At 34.7% G+C, this 19246-nt stretch overlaps 1 protein-coding gene across 2 annotated transcripts in view; it reads right to left on the reverse strand.

Annotated features, from left to right (window-relative positions):
• LOC141447904 (D-ribitol-5-phosphate cytidylyltransferase-like) overlaps positions 1 to 19246 on the reverse strand; it is a 160162-nt gene that overhangs the window by 76653 nt on the left and 64263 nt on the right. For both annotated transcript variants that reach the window (XM_074115840.1, XM_074115841.1), the window contains exon 3: positions 11591 to 11653. The gene's annotated coding sequence lies outside the window, so the exon portion shown is untranslated. The remainder of the gene's footprint in view (positions 1 to 11590; positions 11654 to 19246) is intronic.

The following is a 19246-nucleotide window of genomic DNA, read 5'->3' on the forward strand; positions in this document are numbered from 1 at the left end:
TATTAAACAAAAAAGTAAATATAATATATTGATAACGATAACCTTTTTGCCCTAGTAATAAAACTCACAAACATGTCATAGTCAAGTACATCTTTAACAGTAACTTTTTTACGTATGTACATTATGTTCGTGGGAAATAAATGATCAACAAGGCTTTGTTTATAGTTATCTGTTAGAATAACTAATCACTTAAAACAATTCCAATGTTTATTCTTAATTATTCAAACCTTTTATCAGATTCATTCCCTGATTCACTAGAAATGAGAGATAATAGTCTCGCTCTTAAACAGGTATGACTTATACAGCTGCATTCCATTCACCTTCCACTAATTATCACCCTCTATTAAATCTCCACTTTACTCTTAATTGTCTTGTTCATCTAATTAATGATTATATTTAAAAATGATAAGCAAGCAGGGGGGAGGCAGCAAGTTGTCTGAGAGTCATAGAAGTGTCAGAACCTAAATATCTCAGTCTGAACAGAATCGTTGGATTGATTATTTAGAGACTTGATAATTCAGCTGTTGCGTAAAAAGGTAATTTCCGATTTATTAGGCGGCGTATTCAAAATAAAATAGAGACAGAAAAACCAATTATTGAAAAAAAAGTAACTCCTGAAAAAAAATCACAAATATAATTAAAGGAAAGGTAAATTAAAAGGCCTGGGGAGCGGCTAGTTTGGGAAGGGGCATCTCTTCTCTGAATTGTGGGAGAAGAGGAACCAGAACGGCAAATAAAGGGAACAGACAATCTAGACAAAGATCTTGTCCGAGTTGATTACGATAGCTTTAACTTAGTTCAAGCCTGCTGGATGCAGAAGTTAATCGTGTCACATGCAGGATAAAATTGGACTTAGTGGTCCAATCGTAGACCCACCTTCCAAGTAAAACTATCTGTAGCGAATTACAGAATAGTCGCAATAGATTACCTGCTGGCTCAACTTTTTCGGAATCCGGGTTGCACACTCTTGGACATCTGCACGTTGTGAACGAACAGAAAAAGAAGGACATTAAGAAACTCAAGTATTATGCGCTTTTCTTCGGAGGAAAAACGGAAAACAAAGAGGACCAAAAAATAGAATAAAAATGAAACCAACTAAAACACTTTAAACCTTCTTTTAACTGACATAAAATTAATTATTATTGGAATTACCTATTTTGACAAAAAGTTTACTTTCAATTAGATCTTTGGAAGCTGGGAGTCACCAGTTGAAGCTCCTTGGGAAGTGGACCACTGTTTCCTCGGCCTATGTTTATAACTACTATTTCAATAAGTTCTTGGTCATTTACATTCTCCAATAGATGGGAATAATTATAGAAAAATTGAATAAATAAATAAACTGGGCGATTTAAATAAAAGGATTTCATTCAGAGCAGATTTTACGAGTATTTGAAAAAATAAATCTTAAAGTAAAAGAGAAAACAGAAGTTAGTGCCTCTGATATTGGATATTGAAAGGCGTTCAGAGAGATGAATCTAATTAAAAGATTGCATTGCTCTCTCCCCCGGAGAGATGTGATACTCTAATACATAAGTGTTAGTGTATTTGTGTGTGAAGACAGAGACAGAGAGGGTGACGCGTTCGGACAGAATTGATTTTTAATATTAATAATCAATTTCATAAATAAACAAATTTCAATCAGCCCAGCCATGAATAGTACAGAGTTTTAATAACTAATAAAATCCAGCATGGAGAGTTACAGCAGGCGAGAGTGAGATAATATGATAGAAAAAGAGAAACAGAACTCCAGGAATGTTGGGTTAGAAGATCGAGGGGGCTGTGCCTGCACTTGGAGGCGGTACACTGAACACGGGAATATGTCTTAATCATTCTGGATAAAAAGTTTAAAAAAACTAAATTAGGCCGTTCATTAATCATACATAACTTATATCCATGTATACATGAATACATTAAAATTTAATTACTTTATCCGGAGGCAATCATTCTCTGATATCAGTTTTAATAAAATATGATCATGTAGAAGTAAATATTATACTGGTCCAAAATGGTAATATAGAAGAGAGGCTGGATGGAAAAAGAAGTTAACTGGAACTTCAAACGTCGCTGATGATTTTTATTAACTGCTCCAATCTAGAGCCACCTGGAGCATTTATATTCACACTTTTATTTTGAACCTATTTTATCCAATAAAGTCTAGACTGCTCTATCTATTTCAGTAACACAGATTACAGAATCAACTTCTTTGTTCTGTCATTGTCCAGTATCTTTTAAAACTACAACAAAAAACAGGGGTAAGTGCATCAGGAATCGAGTTTATCAGAGTGTTTTCGGTAAAAAAAAAAAAAAGTATACAGTCTTATCTGAATTCATATGAAATCTCTACAGAACATATTTATTCTATATAGTGGTCCTATATACCTGTATATAGGTCTTGTAAGTGGCCAACATATTTAAATATACCTGTAATTGTAAGGTGGTTCTATATAAGTCTAGTGAGTCGTCAACATGGTTAAATACGAATGTAAGGTAGTTCTGTATAGGTCTAGTGAGTCGTATACATGGTTAAATATGACTGTAAGGTAGTCCTGTATAAGTCCACTGAGTCATCAACATGGTTAAAATTGAGTGTAAAGTAGACCTGTATAAGTCTAGTGAGTCGTTAACATGGTTAAATGTGAGTGTAAGATGGTTCTATATAGGTCTAGTGAGTGACTAACATGTTTCTAATTAGTGTAAGGTGGTTCTATATAGGTCATCATAGTTAAATATGAGTGTAAAGTGGTTCTATATATGTCTAAGAGACAATCATTGTAAAATGTGAGTGTAGAATGATCTATTGAGTCGTATACATGGTTAAATATGATTGTAAGGTAATCCTGCATAAGTCTAGTGAGTGGTAAACATGGTTAAATGTAATTGTAAGGTGGTTCTATATAAGTCTTGTGAGTGACCTGCATTATTGAATAAGAGTGTAGGGTGGTCCCATGTAAGTCTAGTGAGTTGTCTACATGGGAATTATGAGTATAACTCTAGTCCTATCTAATAAGTCTAGTGAGTCGCCTACATGGTTATTTGAGAGTGTAAGGTAGTCCTGTTTAACTCTAGTGAGTCGTCAACATGTTTAAATATATGTAAGTGTAAGATAGTCCTATATAAGCCTAGTGAGTCTTCTACATGGTTAAAGAGAGTGTAAGGTAGTCAGTCCTGTGTAGAGAGTCGTCAACATGTTTAAATATGAGTGTAACATAGTTCTATATAAGTCGTCAACATGGTTAAGTGTAAGTGTAGATAGTTCTATATGTCTAGTGAGTCGTCAAAATGGTCAAGTGTAAGTGTAGATAGTTCTATATAAGTCTAGTGAGTCGTCAACATGGTTAAATGTGAGTGTAAGGTGGCCCTATATTACTCTAGTAAGTCGTCAACATGGTTAAATGTGGGTGTAAGATAGCCCTATAATAATAAAGTCTAGTGAGTGAGTCATCATTATGGTTAAATGTGAGAGTAATGTGGTTTTATTTAGGTCTAGTGAGACATCATCAAGGTTAAATGTGAGTTAAGGTAGTCTGGTATAAGTCTAGTGAGTGACCAACATGGTTAAATGTGAATGTAGAAATTGCATTTATGTTTTCAGATTTTGCCGCTAGAGTTCTCCACTGGATGGAGTTTAAAGTAAGCATATAGCCTATTTAATGGCGGCTTACAAGCCCATTTCTCTTTTATCCATTTCACGATTAAACAACACAAATTCTTAACTTTTTTGTTTCTGTTAACGATAATTGTGCAAAAAGTGAAGTATTATTCCAAAAGAAATATTTTTAATCGTATTTTTGAAGGGAAATTTATTTTCTTACTTAATTGGAAAGTTTATCAAATACCTATGGGAGAAATGTTGGAAAAAAAATTTTAAATTAATTATTTCATTGAAATAATTACGTTTAAAGTAGTGGCCAATCACAGCGCAGTAAGGTGGCAGGCGGTGGGCGGGCCATGCCCACCTTTAGCGTAGCCACGCCCCATCCAATGAAAACCAGTATGGGCTGGCCAAAGCGTATTAATAATGGTGCCCACATTACCTTTCCCTTATTTTACTAAATCTTTTATTATTTTCTCATATTTTATTAACTTTTTTTTGTTATTTTAGAAAGAATATTAATCTTAAGTAGATACTGTGAAATAATACTAACAAATTATTTGATTAAAATAAAAATTCCCAATTTTGTATTAAGTTAAGACCGTTTTCGAATGGTTTTCGTCAATATTCGACAGTTTCACTTTACTTTCTCATGAAAAGAATCTCGTATGAACACTCACATGACTTTTTCTTACCATAATTTACGAATGTAATTGAATTTTATTCTAACTTCAAATTGCATTAAAAAAAAGATCAATTTACCAATGTTGGTAGAATGCGACACATTTCCCTTTGAACCAAACTATTAATTGAGACAAAATTATAAGCCAAACTGACATTTATCGTAGGTCGGGTCAAAACTGACTTTATTGGCGTTTGGAGCTTTTTCAGAACACTGTGTTCTCTCGTCAATGGACGGTGAACTTTAAAGGCTTTTTGGAAGAGGGAATTCTGCGTTGGCGTGCAGTGTACTAATAAACACAAAGTAAATAGTTAACCTAGAATCAATTCAGCCCAGAATATATCTCTAAATTTAAGGCCAATTGATAGCGCTCTCTCTATGGACAATTTTGTACTAAAAAATTTGGGTACTTTACAAAGTAAATTTCAAAAAAGTATCAATCTTTTTGACACCTCTAATTTATTATCTCATCTCTAATAGTTCCATCAAACAAAAAACCTTAAACCCGGATAGCGTTCTGCTCGGTATATAGATAAACTGGAAAGCGGAATACTTGCAATAAAGAGCCCGGAAATAGTAAATCAAGAGGTGCTACACAATTAGGAACACTGTTGCTGGCATGTGCTGTTGTTACTAAAAGTAGAGGAGGAACTGTTGTTACTGTTGTCGTGACAACAATACCACGCCCTTAAAATACTGCTACGTAATAATAATAGAAATCTAAAACTGGTTATTTCACCATTTAAAAGGTACTATATTATTTAAAATAATTGGTTTTAACAATGACATCTTGACTCTTCCCACTACGTCCTAACCGCATATTCTGTTCTTATAAGAATAATATTTCTACTTAGTGAATATTTATAACGTAATTCAATATGGCTGCTATCTAATATTTTTAAGAATGACCTTTTTTTTATTGGTGCTCTAATTCATATCTAGCGACTATTTCCTTTCTAACGACTGTAATAGTCGGACATTTTGTAATAATATTATTACTTGGTCTTATTTTTAATAGATAAGTTTAGGAACATATGGTTACATAATGAATAGTTTTATTCGTGAAATAATTTTATATTTGAGGGACTAGAGCAAGCAGATGGAACAGAAGAAAGAAGTTAAATAGCTAAATTCCGTAAAGAAGTATTAAAAACAGTTGTAGAGCATATAGAAGCTGCGTTTACAGTACGTAGGTAACGCTAAGGGAAGCTCTATAATTAAAATTTATAGATGCGGTATAGATGAACTTTATAGATATGCGGTATAGATGCGGCAAGAAATACAAAACTGCAGATTTAAGATCTAATGTAGCGGGCTTAAAAAATATAGTAAAAGAAGTAAGATTTTTTGAGGTATGTCAATAAATTAGATGTATTTTGTTTTTTTAAGGCACATATAGAGGAAAATAACTAAGAATTTTATATTTTGGGCCAAATTATCTAATATCTTGTGCTTTTAGATGAGACAGTTGTTATGTAATAACTGATGATTAATATAATGAAGAAAAAGGCAGAGGATGATCCGAAAATCCCAGAACCTTGAAGAGAGGAAGGTAGTGGCCAAGCTGATTTTAGCCTAATTTGATTCTGCCTAAGAAGCGTTGATTGCACAGTAAATTACATCGCTAATTTAGAAACACAAGTAACACTTTATGCAGGTAAACATACGTACAACGCTTGAGGCGTAAAGTGCATCTTGTACAATAAAAGATGCATGCTAAATAAGCTGAGCGTTGAGAGTTAGCTAGTTACGATAGTTCACGCGATATCGTGTCTAGAATCGTGTCCAAACTTTGCAAATCACGATAGTTTGCAACCCCTGTGCATTCTCAAAAGGTCATGTAATTATAAACGTTTATTAAAAACTATCTTATTTTTTTACAAGATTTTTAAACACTTATCAGTTCATCTGGAAAATATTTTCTATTACTTCTACTCACGAGTAAAAGAGGGTATTATTGTCGTTTCATATGTTTGAAATTGAATTTTTCACCGAATTATAAATTTTTTGACGTCTCTAAAATCTATATGGCCGCTTGTGTGGTGGACGGCAAACCTCAAAAATCTAAAAGTTATAGAACATGGTAATAGTTATAGAACATTTGCTAGGGGGGAGATTATAGTCACTGCTGTTGACGAAGGCTAATTAAGCCGCTCTTGTATTACGGACAAGACAATCCTGAATCTTAGAGGTTTCAGAAGCAGTAAATCTTCCTCAACAACGAAGCATTCATCCTACTAAATCTTCTCCAAATGAAGACATCGTAGATTATTAGCAGGTATCTGAAGAGACGACTCCAACACTACACAGTATCTTTGCAGATGTCATCTAGTTTTAAAGTGTCCAGCTTTTTAGATGCCGTTTTGAATACAGTTACAAGCCTTCTACAAGTTTAGTGGAAGCTTCTTACAGCTCACTGTGAGGTGATAAACAGTGTTAGATGTAACGACAGAAGCGTACCAAAAAAGCCAACCACTCAGACGTAGAGACAAAATATTGTAGAAAGCAAAAATCGTGATAGTGTTCTCACCAATTATTTTTTGATATTCATTGATAATTATAACAACATAGAACAATACTTTTATAGGTATAAAATCGTTAAACACTACCAAATGCCTACAATTAGTCCAGAATATGATTTATTTGTGGCGAGAAAGAGAAATCGGAAGAGCATCTGAGGGAAGTGGCCGAAAAGCCCAATCACAAGCGGTCTGAGAATGAAATTTGGTTGAAAACCGCTGTACACAGGTTATTAGTTTCTAATATTTCCATCCTTTGTTTATTAATACTGTAATCACTGCCTTATAATGGCCTCATATAAAAAGTGAAATCAGGTTCTACACTTTTAATGTTCTTTAATTTTAGTGTTCTTTAATATTTACCCATATAAATAATATATATTCGTGTATTAATGTGAAATATTACAAACATTAATAGTCCATTAAAGTTTTGAAAAAAAATAACCTTATCGATAGTTTTTATCGATTTATAAAATTGTACACTTTATAAATAAAATTATACGCTATCTAAACGCTTCAAGCAAAAAAAAAAACACTTTTAGCTTGAATTCCATGTTAAACATTGGTTACCACGGCCTTACATATACAAAAACGCATCGTGTATGTTAATGACAAGGCATTCGTATTATGTTGGCCTAAAAGTGTAATTTTTTATTTTTTGGTTTTTCATGGTGTTTATAAAGAAAATTCCATCTGTAACGTTTTGGTTTTTTGGGTGAGAGGAATGAAACCAAAGGACATCCTGTTGGTTAAATTTCTCTTGTCGCAATGTTGGTAATGTCTCACTTTTTGGAAAAGTCTTAGTTTAAAGAAGGTAAAGAAAAACTAATCAGGGGAAAGTCGCCTAAGTCGCACCGGTACCTAAATCGTACCTCAATGATTTCGAAAGTACTTTTCCCGTCGTACAAATGGTAACAGAGTACGTATAGTTATACTGCTCAGTTGTACTCTGGCGCTTAGGCAGTGCCATCTGCGTTTCAATGAATTAAGACTGTTTTTGGTAAACAAATTCATTTATAGCCATTTCAGTGTAATTTCCATCTGGTGTGTGGAAGCTCCTAAGCTAAGAAAACACTAGTTAAATACATTTTGCTTTTTTAGTATAAGTTAAATATCTATTAGTGATTTCTTTGTCTCTTGCAGTTTTATGTAAGATTTTTTCAAAATAGTTTTGGGGCTTTATTAACTGAAGCACGTCTTATCTCGTACCCACTTACGCTTCCTAAGTCGTACCACTGGTATTTGTATTTGTTGAAATACATTTTAATTTACTACGGGACTAGGTAGATGAGCACACCGTCTTCAACCTTAGGGTCGTTCTTCTTTTAAATCACTTAAGAGTTATGTTATTACAAAGCCTCATCAATTAGGTAAGAAAAAATCCTGTAGCAAAACAATTAAACTGTTTCGGAGTTATTGGCTAAAGCATAACCAAAATCTGTTCGAAATCACCATAAACGGCTTCAAAATCTATAAGATGTGGCCATGATTTACGGAATGAAGATTTCTCTGGTTCAATAATGAGGACTAAATTGTCCAAACCAACTCCAGAAAAGAATATTGAAACTGAAGAAACTGAAAGTCTGCCAGCTCCGACCCACTTCCGTCGACTCCAGGACAACATCTACACAAGTCGTGGCAAATACAGGAAATTGAAACACGCTGCCGATATTGTCTCACATTCAGTCTTCAACTTATCACGACACTCTTCGAGAGAAATAAAGGCAAATTTGAATTGGTTGTCTCCAGTTCCACGTCCAAATATATTTATTTGAAAATAAACCATATATTTAAGTTATATGCACGTAAATAGATGACGTCTGACCCACTTAGTACTGCTGAAGGCAGCAGCCTCCTTTAATTATAAAAAAGGTCATGAATCAAGACGGGATAGTTCCATCTGTGTCAAGATCAACGTAACTATTCTTACAATGCTAAGTGAGTCCATCCGTGATCAACCTGTTATATTCTGTCAGGTATTGTGTGGTAAAATTAATCTTAAGACTTATAAACTTTTATTTCTATTTATTTTATAATAGTTGTAGTTCCATTGCATGTACGCAATAACTTTTATAACTTTTGATTACTCTATTGAATTCTTGTGCGAATAACTTGTAATTCTTTTGTTGTATTTCAAATAAAGTCTTTTTTAAAAAGGCTCTCGGCGTTACCCAAATTGTAACTTTTATTTAATTTTAGCTTCAGGTAAGACTTAAGCAGTAGGTGGTACGACTTAAGGTACTGGTTTCCTTAGTTGTGCCGATTGCAATTTTCTTTTTAATTTTAGAATTTTAAGGAAAAAGTGCGCAGAATATTTAATTTTGTTTGTAATAAATAAAAGGAGGGTTTGCTAAGGTTTCCAATGATACCCAAAAGTATGTGTTTACTAATATAATCTCTGATTTCTGAGAACGTTTTTTCAAAGGATACGACTTGAGCAACCTTACCCTATAATAAGAATAACTAGAAAAAAAAGGGTACTGAATTTCCAAGCAAAGATCCCCAGATTCGAACCCAGCGGCAGGCCCCTTAGATTCGCTCAATCTAGAAACACCTCTTGTCTTGCAACGGAGGCCCCGAGGCCGGCCAGAGCACTGGAAAAAAGCTCCGGACGCTAACCATCTCCAGATGTACGCGCCAAAAAATTGTAGAAAGCAAAAAATCGCATCAATTCTTTTAATTAACCAAACACGGACCAAAATATAATTATTCATTAATAATTATAACAGCGTGTAACAATACTTTCATATGCATATGTAGTGAATGTAGATTTGAGCATCAAGGAATTTTGATATGCCCCCCCCCTCTTTAACAAAATAAACAGGTGGTTTTGTTAAACTAAAAGTTATGGTTACAGAACACAACTTGAATAAGATAAGCCACGCAGGCTGCAAACATAATTTATTATTATAATATTTTGTGTTAAAATAAATGTTAAACTCGGTTATAAACAAGCGTTTTATGGAAGAAAGACAGAAGAAAAAACACAATCTTTTATATATATATATATATATATTTTTATGTTGGTTGTAGTGAAGTCTTTGTAAGGCGATGAGAGCGCTATAAAATAAGATACGTACAGATAGGGAACTAAGTTGGGACTGTTGATCTTTGTCTACTCACTGAACATGGTAAAGGACAGCTCCTTATTCTTTTTAATTCCTGGTTTTTATTTCTCTCTTTGCTTGCCCAGCTATCCTTTCTACTGTTTATTTCAGTTCCTTTTCTTCCATTTTTATAGTTGTATTTATACAGACAAAAGTGGTTTTTTATTTTCTCCAAACGCTTGCATTGAATTCAACCGCGGAAATTTATTCTTTAAGGTAAAAAATTGTCAGGACGCTTTATATGTTTAAGACATCAACATTAAGGATGTTATTAGCTTCTACTTTTCCCCCTTAAACTACATGGCTCCTGATAAGCAATTCCGATAATTATCTATACTGTTAATGAAAAATCAGCTGCTGAAATTCTCAGCACTATAATGAAGTTTCTATCACAATATTTTGTTTTAAAATTATACTCTTTTTTTTGGTAGAAACATGTTAAATAAAAGATATAAATCTGTGCAGTGGTCGAAACTTCGGGAGGTGATTCAGCAGCTCAAATGCAACAAAAAATATTCTATTCACTTTGGCCCGATTCTCAATTGTGTCCAAGATATTTTGCATTTTTATCTTTTCCGTAGATATTTTTCACCATAAAAGCGGCCATAACTTTTCTATCCTTTATCTTACAACAAATCTGCTTATTCCAAACGAAAGAGCATTAAATTTCCTATAAATCTGCTTAATCCAGAGTCTCGAAACGTTTCTTATAAACAATGAAATTTTTACTTTAATGTCTAAAAAATTTGTTCTCGATGATTTTTGTTAAAATTTTCAACTGTGTTTGTTCAATGATTAATGAATTTGCATTTATTGAGCTTCAAGATCATATAATTTTTTTTTTTTTTTAATTTTAAGTATCTTCACAAATATTAGGGATATACGAAACCCGGTCAACGTCATTTTTCACAATTTTTTATGTAGTTTCCATAATCATTGTCTAAACCAGTGGTCCTTATGATACCTCGATCAGGTTTTTTTTTTTGGCCGCAACTCCGCCAAAAATGAAGATACAGCATCGCGGGTGGAAAATTTGAAAACTGGGCCAAAAAAAACATATAGTTTAGTTTATGAGTTTTCCGGATTTCCGCTTTCCTAAAATGATATTAGCGATTGGTGCGATTTATAAATGGATCACCCTGTAAATGTTGTTTACAGAAAAGCATAGAAAATGGAAAAAAAAGATGAATTTCTGGTTTTGAAAGTTGCTTCAAAGACTATTTCAGCCACAAATTTAACAGTGTACACAAAAGATAGCACCGTACATTTCTGCAAAATGACGCTAAAGAACGTATCTACCTACCTAGTTTCCCAAAATACCACTTCTTTTTTTTTTTAAATCATCCATTTCTTTATTTGCAACTTTATTTCGAAAGTGAGAAAAATTATTTTTTTTTATAATAAAAAATATCAGGAAAAGGATCAGCAATGCGGTTAGCGTACTGGACTCTCACGCGGAGATCCTGGGTTCGACTCCAGCAGCTGGCCCTTCGATTTTTCTCTTCGTAGGAACTTCTTACAGCAACACTGTCCGGTGATGGAGAGTGTTGTCTGTAACGCTGAGAACACTGTCCGGAGGGCGGCAGTGCACTGAAAAAAGCTCCGGGCGCCAAAAAGCTCAGATGGGGACGCGCCTTAAGCCATTAAAAAATAAAAATAAAAATAAGAAATATTATGGTAAAGTACATACTTGAGCAAAAACTCCATCTTCTTTCTCGTTCCGTTTGTAGGAGGATACGTCCAGCAAGATCACCTGTAAAAATAGGCAATAATTTAATGTAATGATAAACCCCAAAAAAAATTAAAATAAATACATTTATTTTTAAACATTTGCATAATTTCACTTGCACGCTAATTGATTTTATATATAGGTAGGCCTAACGCATTCGATACAGACAAAAGAACAAGACTGTCATTAGAAAACCAATGTCTTCTTTAGAACAGTTTACTCAAACCAATATCGATCTACGGAATCGAACTATGAGGTTCTGCCAAGCGATCTAACCTCCTAAGAATCCCAAATCTTGCAATCGAAAATCCTCCGAAAATCTTCCCTTCCACGAATCCAACTGAACCGTCTACTTTAATCTAATCTCCAAATTATGAATTTATCATTCAAATAATTAAAAATTCCAAAAAAAAAAAAAACGAAGACAATTTTAAATAAAATAATAAAAAAGAATCAATAACAACCTGATTCTATTAGCAATTCTAGTTATATATACCAATGAATGTCTGATCCCTGGGGCGTTCCTGCAATCAGAGGAGCCATATTTTATAACACAAAAAGTAAACTGTCAATTCTAACGAGCTTGAATCTTTACAGATCCTTAAAAGATGTTTCCATCATTATTTATATAAAAAAGAAAAAATAATAGATAGACATAGAAATAACTAATAACAACCCTAGTTACTATTTTTCAAATAGTAATAAAGGTAATGATCAGGTTTAATAATTTAAAACCAAAACATAAAGAAAACCGGATGTCTGGTTTGAAACAATGGTAATTCGCGTAATAAAATTTTCTGGATTAATTTTTTCCGTGAAAACCTCTCTATAACCTCCATGCTGATGATTTTCAGATTTACCTATCCTTTTCCCCGTCGGATTTGTTTGAAGCTGTATTTAAACTTCAAGAAGACCTCAATAACATCTCAGCATGGGCCACGAACAATAAGCTTACCCTGAATGTAGAAAAGACCAAAGCTATAGTTATTGGCTCCAACCCACTCCTTAAATCATTGGCTCCTCTTCCTAATCTTTTCCTTTACAATACCCCAATAAAATATTGTTCCTCTGTGAAAAACCTTGGTATCACTTTCGATCAAAACCTATCCTGGAAAAATCATGTTTCCCAAGTCTCTCGTCGTTCCATCCATATCCTTAAGCAGTTTAATAGTTCCCGTCACCTTTTTCCAATTAAGACCCGGCAACTCCTAGTTTCCTCTCTTATATTCCCCTATTTCGACTATGGTTGTTTAGTGTATGGCAGTCTTTCTGGTGATATTGAAGCTAAGCTTAAGCGCCTCATGAACTGCTTCATAAGATTTATTTTCAGCATTTCCAGAGACTCTCGCATTTCGCACTGCTACGATGAGTTGAAGTGGCTTTTTCCTGTCTATCGCCGCCAATATTTTTTGGCTTCTTTCCTTTTTCAAGTCATCCAGTCTCAAAGGCCTTCCTATATTTTTCAACTCCTTAAGTTTAAATCCTCCATCCATTCCCGTAACACTAGATCTCGCTCATCTGATCTCTATATTCCCTCTCACCGTACCTCATCCTTTGACAAGTCCTTCCTAATACGTGCTACCTCTCTCTGGAACTCCTTGCCTTCATCTGTCCGCCATGCTCCTACCCTATCCAACTTTAAATCCCGTCTATTCAGTTATCTACTTTCTATTCAGCTTCCTCCGAAATTCTAATTGTTTTAATTTATTTCCTTAATTTCTGCTGTTTTATTATTTTATTTTTACTTTCATTTTCACTTATTATATTTTCACTTTTGTAAATACTTATTTATTTATTTAATTTCTGTATAATCACAGGCCAAACTAGTAAGGCCTCTATTTGTTCCTGTATTTATTCTTAGGGGACAATTGTCCCAGAATAATAAATTTCTTTTCTATTTCTATAAAAAAAAAATCTGTAAAATTTATTCCATTCAATCCATTTTCTTTAAATATGGAATTTCACTAAAATATTTAATCCATATTAATATTTCATAGGTAATGAGGCCAAACATTACACTTACGTAAGGGTGAGTTTAATGTCTTAAAAAAATTCCCGTAGTTAATCCTTAGTGAATGGATTTTACCACTTTTCTGAGCTTTTTCTAATATTACTCTTCAATTCTCTGTAAAAGTTTTATTTTTTATTAAATACTTTTACTGGAAAAAATAGTTTTCGGTATTTTCAGATGAGTCAAAACTCGAGAACATTAGAAAAAGGAAGTCATGACAGTGGTCACACCATATTTTATTTATTTATTTTTTAAATAACCTGAAAATGAAGACAAAAATAATAGACACTTCTAAAGAAAGGAGATAATGTTTATTGGCTGTAGTTAATGCAGCATGACTTGTGCAACATTGGTCTGTTAGCTATGCCAAGTTATTCGCGCTAGATAGTGGGTTCTTTACTATAACTCTGCCATAACTAATTGCCACTGTACGTGCCGTTTAACTGCACTTATGTTATTTTTCATCCCTTGATTCTAACTTCCTGTAATTCTTTCTGTATTGTTTTTTTTAAATTCCTCCTCCAAGTTAGCTCTTAATGGACAGTTTTAATTTCACAATAAATCTATTAATTCCATCTAATAATTCACGGTATAGCTCGAAGATTATTGTTTTATTACTACCTTTTAAATATCTTTATTTAGCAATAAACTTTATCGGTTACTTGTTCTAGAATAATATGTTGGAGGTTACAGAACAGGTCTCAAAAATTTTTTACTCATTTTTTATTTTTAATTGTTTATTTATTTTGCAACTGTATGCAGTAGAATAAGCAAATGATGGTGTAGAGATGAATGATAAGGGATGGCACAAATTCACATGCACGCATATATATATATATATATATATATATATATATATATATATATCCATACATATACGCGCACATGCATGTGCGCCAAGAGCTTGAGTGGAGTGAACGACGACCATCCAGTGATGGAAGCCATTTAGTTCGTCAGATTGGCAGCAACCATCCTAAGGAGGTCGGCGTTGTAAGTTAAGATGATCGCGTGGCCACCGCCGCTTTAGTCTGCAAAGTGGATTTGAAGGAAGTGTTCTACGTAGTAGACATGTTGTGGATCAGAGGGTTGTAATGATTGTGTAGATTTGAGTGGAGTTTTGTGTAACGAAATTGGAGCTATTTCAGAGACGAGAAGAATATTGAGATCAGAGTGTATTGTATGATTGGAGACGTAGAAGGGAGCGTTAACTATTGTTCTTAGAATTTTTGATTGTAAGGTCTGAAGTCGGTTGATGTTCGATTTTTTAGCGCTTCCGTAGAGTTGTATTCCGTACGTCCATATTGGGGCAAGTAGAGCGGTATATAGTGTTCGTTTGTTCGTCAGGGTCAGTTTTGAACGTTTGTTGAGTAGTCTTTTCAACATTTTATACCTCAGATTGAGGTCAATTCGTTTGAGTCTCGTGTGAGGGTTCCATGTTAGTCGTTTGTCAAGATGTAATCCGAGATATCGTACTTGGTTAGTGATTGGTATAGAAGTATTGTGGAAGGAGAGAGGAGGGAGAGTTTTCTTGTTTAGAGTGAATACTATGTATTTAGATTTCAATTCGTTCACTTTGATTCTCCACTTTTGCAGCCAAGGCTCGAGAAGATTTAGGTGTGATTGGAGTGCACGGCATGCTGTTACAGGATCTAGATGAGGAGAAAGAATTGTAGTGACGTCGTAATTGTAGTCGGGAGAGTTGATAAGACGGTAGGATAGAGAATATAAAGTAAGGGGGCTAGAATGCTTTCTTGAGGAACTCCAGCGAGTATTGGAAGGATAAGAGAAGTAGAAGAGCCTTGTTTGACTTGGAAGAAACGGTCGGAGAGATAAGACTTAAGAATGAGGTAAAAGGTAGAAGACAGTAGGCGTTTGAGTTTATAAAGCAGCCCCGCGTGCCATACCCTGTCGAATGCCTGAGATATGTCAAGGAATGTCAAGGAAGACACCCGGCCAATACTGCTTTAATTCAAGGGAAGTAGTGATTACATCCACCACTCGACGTGCCACTAAAAATATAAATATAACATTTAAAAGATTTTGCGATTTATTTTTTAAAAATGTATTTAGTTATTTACAATCTGTATAAATATATACAATTAGTAAATTAGAAGGTGGATGAGGTATAATGGTGCGGGAAGAGCAGGAGAAGAGGAACTACCCAGCGGTAGCACTCTCGACCAGAAACCGGCGATTCAGTCGGCGAGGATTGTTAGAGATGTCAGAGGAGGCGAGAGACAGTACGAGAGGATTGGAGCAAGTAGAGAGAGCAGTATAGTACTGGCGATTCAGTCGGCGAGGAGGATTGTTAGGGATGTCAGAGAAGGCGAGAGACTGTACAAGAGGATTGGAGCAACTAGAGAGAGCAGTATAGTACTGGCGATTCAGACGGCGATGAGGATTGTTAGGGATGCCAGAGGAGGCGAGAGACTGTACAAGAGGATTAGAGCTAGCCGAGAGAGCAGTATAGAATTTTTGATTTTTAGTCTCGGCGAATTGGTGTACGAATGGGATGTTGAGGTCGTTGTAAAGAGTGAGGTTAGTCACCGTAGAAAGGAGCGTCAGCTATCTGTCGGAGTGTTTTGACTGATATGACTGCACTGTCCCTATGTTCGTAGGTTTGGCTCAAGAATCCCACAGCTCTAGTCAATAAGTCCACATAGGTTTGAGAATAGTGTTGTATATTAAGCTACAAAAATTAGATTTAGTTTTAGTGATTGTATTTTGAACTATCTTTTACAGAAATTCTTTTAGATTTGAGGTGAAGACATTCGCATGTTCGTTCCCAAACAGACACTGTAGCTTCCGTGAACATTGTCTCAATAACGGGATGCCACCTGTTTAGACTATGTTTTAACAACTTTTCTAACAGGAAATCATTTCAATCAGCGGCTCAAACAAAGAGATAAGCCGTTAAAGATTAAGGCTTAGTACAGGTAAACCGGTTAACAAATTAACGGGTAACTTGGAATACACTTCCGGTCAAATGAAGCCAAACTAATTAGCCTAATTAGCTATCTTTACCTAAAACCGAGAAATTAATGAATAAATGAACTTTTAATTGCTACTTCTTTCCAAGCAAAATATAATCAAATCAAATAATTGGCAATAAAAATATGCCGAAAGCACTTTATTAGTTTTCATTCCTACTTTTATTGATCCATCATAAAAGCAATAAATTTGCTGTAAAACATCAATTAGAATTTATTAGATTCGTTTGATTTATAAAGCGGCATGTTTGGAACAATTTTATTTCTTTTATGATTTCCAAGTGTCTTCAGTTTGTGTAAATCAGCACAGAGGTTGTTTTATGTTCATTCCGTTAATATCTCCATGACATCCTGCAGCTATCATTAGTAGTTGATCTGATAGAAGAAGTCTGGAGGAGGTAAGATCAGAAAATGGAGGAAGCAAATTGTAGTTTTTTTTTCCTTTCTCTAACATGACACTATTCCGTTTCTCATTTAGCGGTTCTTCCTTCTCTTTATGGCTTCCATTAAACCTAACGTCATCATTATCCTCATTTACCCCAAAGATCTGCTACTACTTATTATCAGAAATCATGTCGTAACATTTATTGAACAAAAAATACCGGAACTGAAGGTGGCAATTTTTGTCCCAACGTGATTGATTAGTATCGTAATCTTGATAAGCAGGTACCAATTTGCTGCTGTTCTCAAAAAAAAAATGATGGGACCTTTTTTCCTGTCAGGATAATTTGGGATTGAACATCTGTTTTGAAACATTTAAGAGCCTTGTTATTGGAGGAGTGGATAAACATGATCTGTTATCTAAAAGTTTCGAACGCTCTCTTAGTGAAGTAATAAAACTTCAAAAATAAAATAGTTATGAAGAAGAAAATGTTTTATTTCGCCCAGTAAAGGCTGTACGAGGTGTGGATATTAAATAACGAGACTGGTGCTGCTACAGAAGAACTATGCATGCGCCAAATCTTAACAACCGACAGCTGTGCAGCGTAAAGCCTTCACTTTCGATTGCTGCGTCTCACGTGTTTGTAGAGGAATCTGTCTGACCGGAACTGTCGTTTGTGTAAGAGGAGTTTAGTTTCGTTTTGCCGAAAACATGATACTACACATGTAGTAGAGCAACGAATTGTCGTGAAATTTCACATGAAACTGGGTAAAACCGCTACTAAAACTTATCTTTTATTAAAAGAAGTTTATGGCGATGAATGTTAATCACGTCGGCAAGTTTTTGAGTGGTTCAAGCGTTTCCAAGATGGCCGAGAAGACTTCCACGTTCAAAACGGATGAAAATATCGATTATAATTAATCTACATTACTACCGTGAGGTGCTTGTTTAACTCCGTGAAAGAGTAAGGAAAAAACGACCCGATTTGTGGAAGAACAAGTCATCAAGTCAACGCGCCGGCTCACACTGCATGGTCTGTCAAGACGTTTCTAGCCAAGTACAACATCCCAGTTTTTTAGGCCATCCGCCTTATTCGCATGACCTGGCCGACCCATGTGATTTTTATCTGTTCCCCAAAGTCAAATCTGCATTAAAAGGATCTCGATTTCAGTCCGTTGAAGCTGTGAAAGAAAAAACGGCATGCATCATGCAGGAGCTCACAGAAAAAGACTTCCAGCACTGTTTCGAACAATGGAAAATTCGCATGGAGCGTTTTAGGTGTAGGGGAAGGGGTGTATATTGAAGGTGATAATAACAAATTTATATAAATTAAAAATAAAATATTTTACAGCAATAGTCTCGTTATTTAATAGCCACACCTCGTAGTTCCTCAGGAAAGCATTCTTGGACATAATATTCTCTTCAGATCTTCCAACTCATCCTCAGACCTCTATCTTCACTTCTGCGGACGACATCGCCAACCTTTCTTCTTATTCAAACCCAGTAAATCAACTCGATTCTTATAAAATCATTTAAATTCTCGAGAAGAATGGAGTTTCGAAATGGAAAATGAAAGTTTCACATGTTCAAAAGTTTCAGTTACATTCGCTCTCTTAGTCGTGCCATCTGTCCACAATATTACTATAACCGGACTGTTCATTCTCACACTGTATGATACCTTGGACAATATATTGGACAAACTAAAAACAGTGCCTCTACTTACCGGCAAGACTCCCTAACAGACGATCCATATTGACGCTAAATCACAAATTAAGTGATATAGAACGCGCTTCTGAAACCTATGTGGACATATGGATACAAAATTGTAGGGTTCAGCCCAAGCATTCCAACTTCTATCGACTCCAAACACTACATACACAAATTCAACGCCGTATGGCTTATGCTCTGTACTAATTCTCTAACAGAACCATTCACACCGATCTAATAGTGCCTTTTTAGATCCTAATTTCCGCCGGATAAAGAAATTTCGATCACCTCGCCTTTCTGTACATCCTAACCCTCTCTCATTGGCCAGTGTGTGTTTGAAGACAATGATGTCACAAGCAAAAGGACCTCTACATTTCGAAAATGGCTTCCAGACTTTCCTATACTTTACTGGCTTTAAACTTTTATTTTGATAATTTTTCTAATTATTAAAAATAAGGTTTTACGCTACTATTATTCTGGAGGAGTTCGGATAATAAAGTAATCGTCTATTTATTCAGGCTGGCTTC

This window comes from Rhodnius prolixus, unplaced genomic scaffold (assembly GCF_049639745.1).
Source record: "Rhodnius prolixus isolate KJV_2025 unplaced genomic scaffold, Rpr scaffold_13, whole genome shotgun sequence".
NCBI classification, from domain to species: domain Eukaryota; kingdom Metazoa; phylum Arthropoda; class Insecta; order Hemiptera; family Reduviidae; genus Rhodnius; species Rhodnius prolixus.